A 6180-nucleotide genomic window follows, 5' to 3' on the forward strand; every position below is an offset into this window, starting at 1 on the left:
CTTCTATTCCTTCCCCTTAAGCCTGAACAATAAATGAGAAGGATGAAGGAAGGAAAAAGGAGAGAAAGAGAAGGACGTAGAGGCATAATCCCTGTAGTTGGAGACCATTCTAATTGCAGAAAGTATTTGAATGAAGGTCCTTTACAGGTGTATGATAGAATTTCCAAGTGGATCTGTCCCTCTTGGGTTGGCCTAACCACTGCTTTTATTCTACTCTTTGTATCTAGTTTTGCCATGAGGCATTAACAGTCAGATGATAGTCCTGTCATCTCAGGGCTCCTGAGGCCTCCCTTCCTGCCCTGTTAGCATTTAATCTCCAATATTGACAGATGGTTCCTATTTATTTCTACAGATAGTTCCCTCTGGTATACAAAGCACATATTATAATAAAATACTAACGACAAAACTTGTGCCCACTTCAGCATCACATAGACTAAAATTGGAATGATACAGGAAAGATCAGCAAGGACCCCGAGCAAAGATGACATGCAAATCCATGAAGTGTTCCATATTTTTTTGCATTTTTCAAGTTTATTTTCAAATGGACTCTTAGACACAGCTATGACAGTTAATCAGGTGTAGTATTTTCATAGAGGGAATAGGGGGCTTTTCTTCTATGAAATCATAGAAAATTTTCAGCACTTTCATGTACTCTGTATGATGAGGAAAAACATCTTTGTTTCTACAAACTGAACTATGTAGCAATATTTAATAGCATGTGGCATGACCACTTTTTGTTGTCAAATGTGTTAAATTATAAATCATCCTTTGCCCATAACATACCCTAAGAACTGGAAGTCATATCAGTAGAACAAAAAAATATATAAAATAAAATACTAACAACTTGTTATTTAAGCATAATTTTCCTGTGCTTGAGGGGTGGGAAATGGTCAGCAAATACCAAAGAAAAATGTATTATTCCTGCTCAAATACTCTTATACTTATTTTTTTCCAGTTTCATTGATTAAGTTGTCCATCTACATTGCACTTCCAATTTTTGATTGTCCATGCACTTCCTATTTTCCTACTTTTTAAAAACTTTGGTTAGTTTTTGAGGGTTTCATTTTTTATAACAAAAAATTTTCTAATTAATCAATCTCAACATTCAGAAATTTCGACCTTAGAAACTTGTGGCATTGGAAAGAATTTGATGCTGAAAAATTGCTGAACAATTATAGCTTACGTTCACAAGACATTTTAAACTTTTAAAACTAAATTCTTAAAACCCGTCTCATCATTTACAAACACAGTTAGAGGCTAACTTTATAAATAAAGTCCTATAGGCCATCATAGAAGAGTAAAGGTCTAGCCCACTATTTAGAGAGTTGAGGAAGCTGAGAAGTCAAAATGTGACCATATGCACTCTTAGTAAAATGCCGAAGTGGTGGAAAAATTGTAACAAAATGTAAGTGCGAGGATTTTAACATTAGCCCACATTACATTTTACATAAATAATGATGAACGGATGTTATCTTAATGAGTTACTGGATAAGACTGGATTATTTGGCGTTTACTAGAGAAAATGACTGTGGAAGGTACTAGACCTACTTTTCGGAAACATTCAACACCCCCAGTCTGGCCATTCCTTGCCTAATCTCTCAGTCACTATTCCTGTTGCCACCACGATAGCCTCCTTCCTTTGATTCTACTCAAGTACAATGTTTATTAACCTCCTCCCTTCCTCATCATTGGTAAATATTGTAGAGTTTATGACTTTGTGTTGTAACTTATTCTTAACATTACAGAGTCCATAAAATGCACAAAGTGGGAGTAATGAAGAAGGCGTAGGCAGGAAAACCTACCTACCATTGTTATTACTCACTTTGTTGTGCTCTACTGACATCTGTCTTATTTTCAAAATATACATTCCGTGTTCAATGGTTTAAAATGAGGAGTGACTTAAAATTTATCCTCAGATATGTTAAGAAGTATCTGGAAGAAATATTTTACCTCTCCTATGAACTGAAGGATGCTCACACTGCAACATGAGACTCTCTAGTCAGACACACAGCAAAGGATCTGGCACACATACCTTCTTTTTATTTCTGCATCACCATTATTGCCTGATTTTTCAATAATTCCGTTTAGGTTCAGTTCAGATTTTTTGACTGATTGTCAATATGTCTCAATTTCTGTAAAGAGTAAAAAATTAGAAAGGAGGGAGGGATAGAGAGGAATGTAGTCCTAGGGAAGGACAAAAGCTTGAGAGAGAGGTATAAGGTGGAGAATAATGACAAAGATATTTCTCAGCATTACAAAGAATTTAAAGGCAAGTCAATTAAAGGACTGTGGCAGGAAACACCAGTGTGAAATTGGTCAGGAAGAAGGAATGCTGGTTTTTACATTCATAATATTAATTTCATAGATCTTAGAATCTTTGATGGATTGACTGTTAAGAAGGTTTATCTACTGTGATTCTTTTGTTTCTCTGTGTTTGAGTGTTAATCTGATATATTTTCAGTGTCTTGGATTTCAAGATTTCATTGGGTTACCAAAAGGCTGGTCAAAATGAGAAAAATAAATGCAGTATAAGATATAATACTTGTATTGCAGGTAAATGCATTTGCCTTCCTGCAGTGTTCTCTAATTTGAACCAAAAAGAAGTATTTCAGAGCATCATATTTATAACTTATTTGACTATTTTTAAAATTCTATTTCAATTTGTTCCTGGAAGGCAATGCAATTCTAGAATTATTTAGATTTTCCTTTATATTTCTTCTTCAATTTAGATGACTGCTAATTAGGCCCTTTTCTCTTCAGTGCCCCCAGAACTTAGCTGACTAAATTGTATTTGGAAATACATAAGAGCTAAGGATTTCTGTTAAATAGTCATAGATTTTTATATGAGAAATTCAGTTTTGATGTTCAGGTATTTCAGTTTAGAAATTTTATTTTTATAAGTTGATTAAAATTTGTTTTGTTTTGTTTTTGTTTTTATTGTTGTTATAGGTGACTTGAAGTTCAAGCAAAAGCCAGATAGGGGGACAGAAAGGGGAGCTAGCTTTTATTTGGATTCATCATGTAAATATTAATACTTATGCTACTCTGGTCAGTGTCACTGACCAAGATGAACTAGAATCCATTCCAAAGATGACAGATCAGTAGAAGGGCAGAGTACTCACACCATTTGGCCCAAAATGACCTACAGAACTAGAGGAAACAAGATGTGCTTCCCCATTTTTCCTTCTAGTCTATCTGGTTTGGGAAAGAGGCAACCAGTTTAATTCAAATTCCTTGTAGTCCATCATCATATTTTAATACTCACATTGCCTTGATGTATGGTACATCTCTCTCTCTCATCATGCCACGACTCGCTCTGATTTCCCCCTTGTACTTCCTATTCAGTAGAATTGGAAAGTAGCTGGTCTGTAGATTCTCTTAAAGCACATTTTGTGTTCCTGAAGATCTTATAGAGTCATGGCATTAAACTCACATAAATTTAACATTGTTAGAGCAATACAGATAACATTTTGTGTCAAAATAAAAGCGTCATTCAAACTATGTACGTATTTGGAAAGGACAAAGTAAAAATTAGTTACACATGGAGAAGGTAAATATAAATCACTTTGCTTTGCATAGCATCCTACTTTACTCACAAAAAAATCATACTTACATATTGGAAATATTAGTAATAAATTTCCTTACTTGTTACTCACTATATATCTTTTTGTTGTAGAATTTTCAAAGAAAATGAAGTGTCAGAAGAAATTAAGCAATTTATTAGTTTACTCTATATAAGTTGCGAAATTTGTATGCCCTTTGCCCTCTATTTGTTTCCTTGAGTCCTTATAAAAGATGTTTATATTATACATGGAATGATTTCTAGCTTCTAATATCATGAGAAACAGCAAAATGAAGTTTTAAGAAGTTAGCTCCGTGGCCAGAGTGCCTAGATTCAAGTCCCAGCTCCATCACCAACCAGCTGTGTGACCTTGGGCGAGTTACTTAACTTCTCTGAGTTTCAGTTCTACCTAACATTGGCCTAAAAATAGCACTTACCTTTTCAATCAAATGAGTTTATGTCTGTAAAGAGCTTAGAACAGAATCTGGCTTATTGTATACATTATTATTATGCTTTTTTAAAAAAAGCCAGTGCTGAATGCGAGTATGAGTGTGACCTCTAAAAATATTATGAAACTATAGGAAAGGAACAAAGTAATTTTTACTTCTAACCTTTTAAGTTGTCTGCTGGAAACCCTATAACAACATATAGCTTAACAAGAGAAAAACAAATAGAAGCTTATTAACATGTATGCCTCATGTATACCTGTGAGATAATCAGAGGAAAATGAGTAACTCAAAGAGGTGGCTTAGAATGTGGGCTTAAATACATTCTTTAGCTAAAGACAAAAGAGAGGAGTGCTGAGTAGACCAGTTATGGGGAGGTGATCATGTTACTAGTCCAAAGTCCGTGAGCCTGAAGCTTCGAAAAGCCAAAACTCAAAACGTCAAAACTCAAAAGTTTGGAATGAGAAAAGTTTTATCGATCGAGAAAGCACCAACCAAGAAGATGGGAGCCCTAGTGGTGCCTCATATCCTCTTCCTGAAGTACAGAGTTCAGGCTTCTTTTAGGTCCAGAGAAGAAGAAATGGGCGGGGCTGTTGTTGTAAAACACAAGCCATCCCTCTAATGATAGCAGGTCTATACACAAGACTAAGCAGAAACTATTAGCCCTAAGGCCAAGAGAACTAAGCAGGGTTGAACAAGACGGAGTCAGAAGGGCCCAACATTTCACCCTGTTAAAATCAGGAAAACTACTGTAAAAAAAGTAATTTTTGTTATGCAGATTTAGGTCTTAGCCTTCACTGATAAGTTTCTTGTGATTTACTCATGTTCTTAGGTAAAGAAAGGGAGACACCCTTACACATGAAAATTTCCTTTAAATTTACCTTACCAAAGTGTAACTTCTTCCTGTTTCTAGAGCTTCTCTTTGTTTGCTATTTCTCAAAATAATCATATACAAAAGAGGCATATTTTGGGGTACCATATCCTGTCACCTTATAAAATAATGGAATTTAAAAAATTATATAGAACTCAAAGACCTACTCTTTAATTAAACAGAACTGAAACTATACCCTAAGGGTCAGGATGTATAACATATTATCAAAATGTGAATTTATTTTTGGATCTTCAAAATGGGCATTAGGTAAATTGTTATTTTCCTTACCTCATTCCACCTAGAACTAATTGAGGGTATTTTTTATTTTATTTTTTTCCTATCTTTGGCTTATTTTGCTCAATTTTCTATCCAAGGACAGTTTTGACTTAACTCCTAGAGTGGTATTGAAGAGGAAATTTCAGGAATTTTTCACTCAAATGACTAACCTTGTAATCAACTCTTTGTTCTGCTTCTGTTAACATGCTTGCTGCATAGGCCAAAGGGCAGAGTGGTCTCAAAATCAACTGAAGACTCACCCTCCCCTTGGTCTATCTAGATAACAGGTGTATTGCCTAAGTTCCTGTTTGAACTGCCCATAGCCCATAGCAACTCACGTGGTCTGTAACCTGCTGAGAACAAATCAACCAATCAGCTAACTGTAATGGTGCAAATGTAAAAGAAAAATTGTCCTTAAGCCAGGGGCCCAGATCTTCAGCAGTAGCTCCTCTGGGACCGCGTGTAATAAACCTGGGTTCTCTTTCTCTCTGAGTAACTGCTTGGTTTTTCGCTGCTCTGATTTTGGAGCTTTGGGGATTTTTCCACAACAGTATGGAAGAGTCATGTGGGCTGAAAATTGATATTGACAACCTGCCTGAATGATTACTGTAAATCCAAAAGAATAACTAATTTTCAATTTTTCAAATCTCCAAATATTAGGTGGCTGAGCCTTACCACATGAAAAAAAGAAGAATTAAGGAGGAAAAACCTTGATTAGTTAGCAGCCAAATAGAGAACACTTGTGGGTCTAAAATTATACATTAATTTGACAAAACATCCCCTTTAATTAGTTAAACTCATTGGGTGAGCTGAAAAAAGGAAAATTACACAAGACTGAAATATAACAGATGAATGATGACCATAGGGACTGAGAGTGAATATTTTCCATATTTGAATACAAACTGCATGAAACAATGTGACTAACATGCTCATCTTATCTACAATGTGAACTTTTGGATATCTTTCAATGTCCTCAAATTTTCAAGGTGGAATTAAGCTCAGAGATCACCTGAGGAAACCTTTAA

The 6180-nt window shown here is 35.2% G+C and overlaps 1 non-coding gene across 1 annotated transcript; it reads left to right on the forward strand.

Moving 5' to 3' along the window:
- The first annotated feature begins 409 nt into the window (after positions 1 to 409).
- LOC120591456 (U6 spliceosomal RNA) lies at positions 410 to 516 on the forward strand. Its single transcript, XR_005649893.1, has one exon. It is a non-coding gene; the product is annotated as a U6 spliceosomal RNA (small nuclear RNA).
- The last annotated feature ends 5664 nt before the right edge of the window (positions 517 to 6180 follow it).

This window comes from Pteropus medius, unplaced genomic scaffold, assembly GCF_902729225.1.
Source record: "Pteropus medius unplaced genomic scaffold, Ma_sr-lr_union100, whole genome shotgun sequence".
In the NCBI taxonomy this organism is placed as follows: Eukaryota; Metazoa; Chordata; class Mammalia; order Chiroptera; family Pteropodidae; genus Pteropus; species Pteropus medius.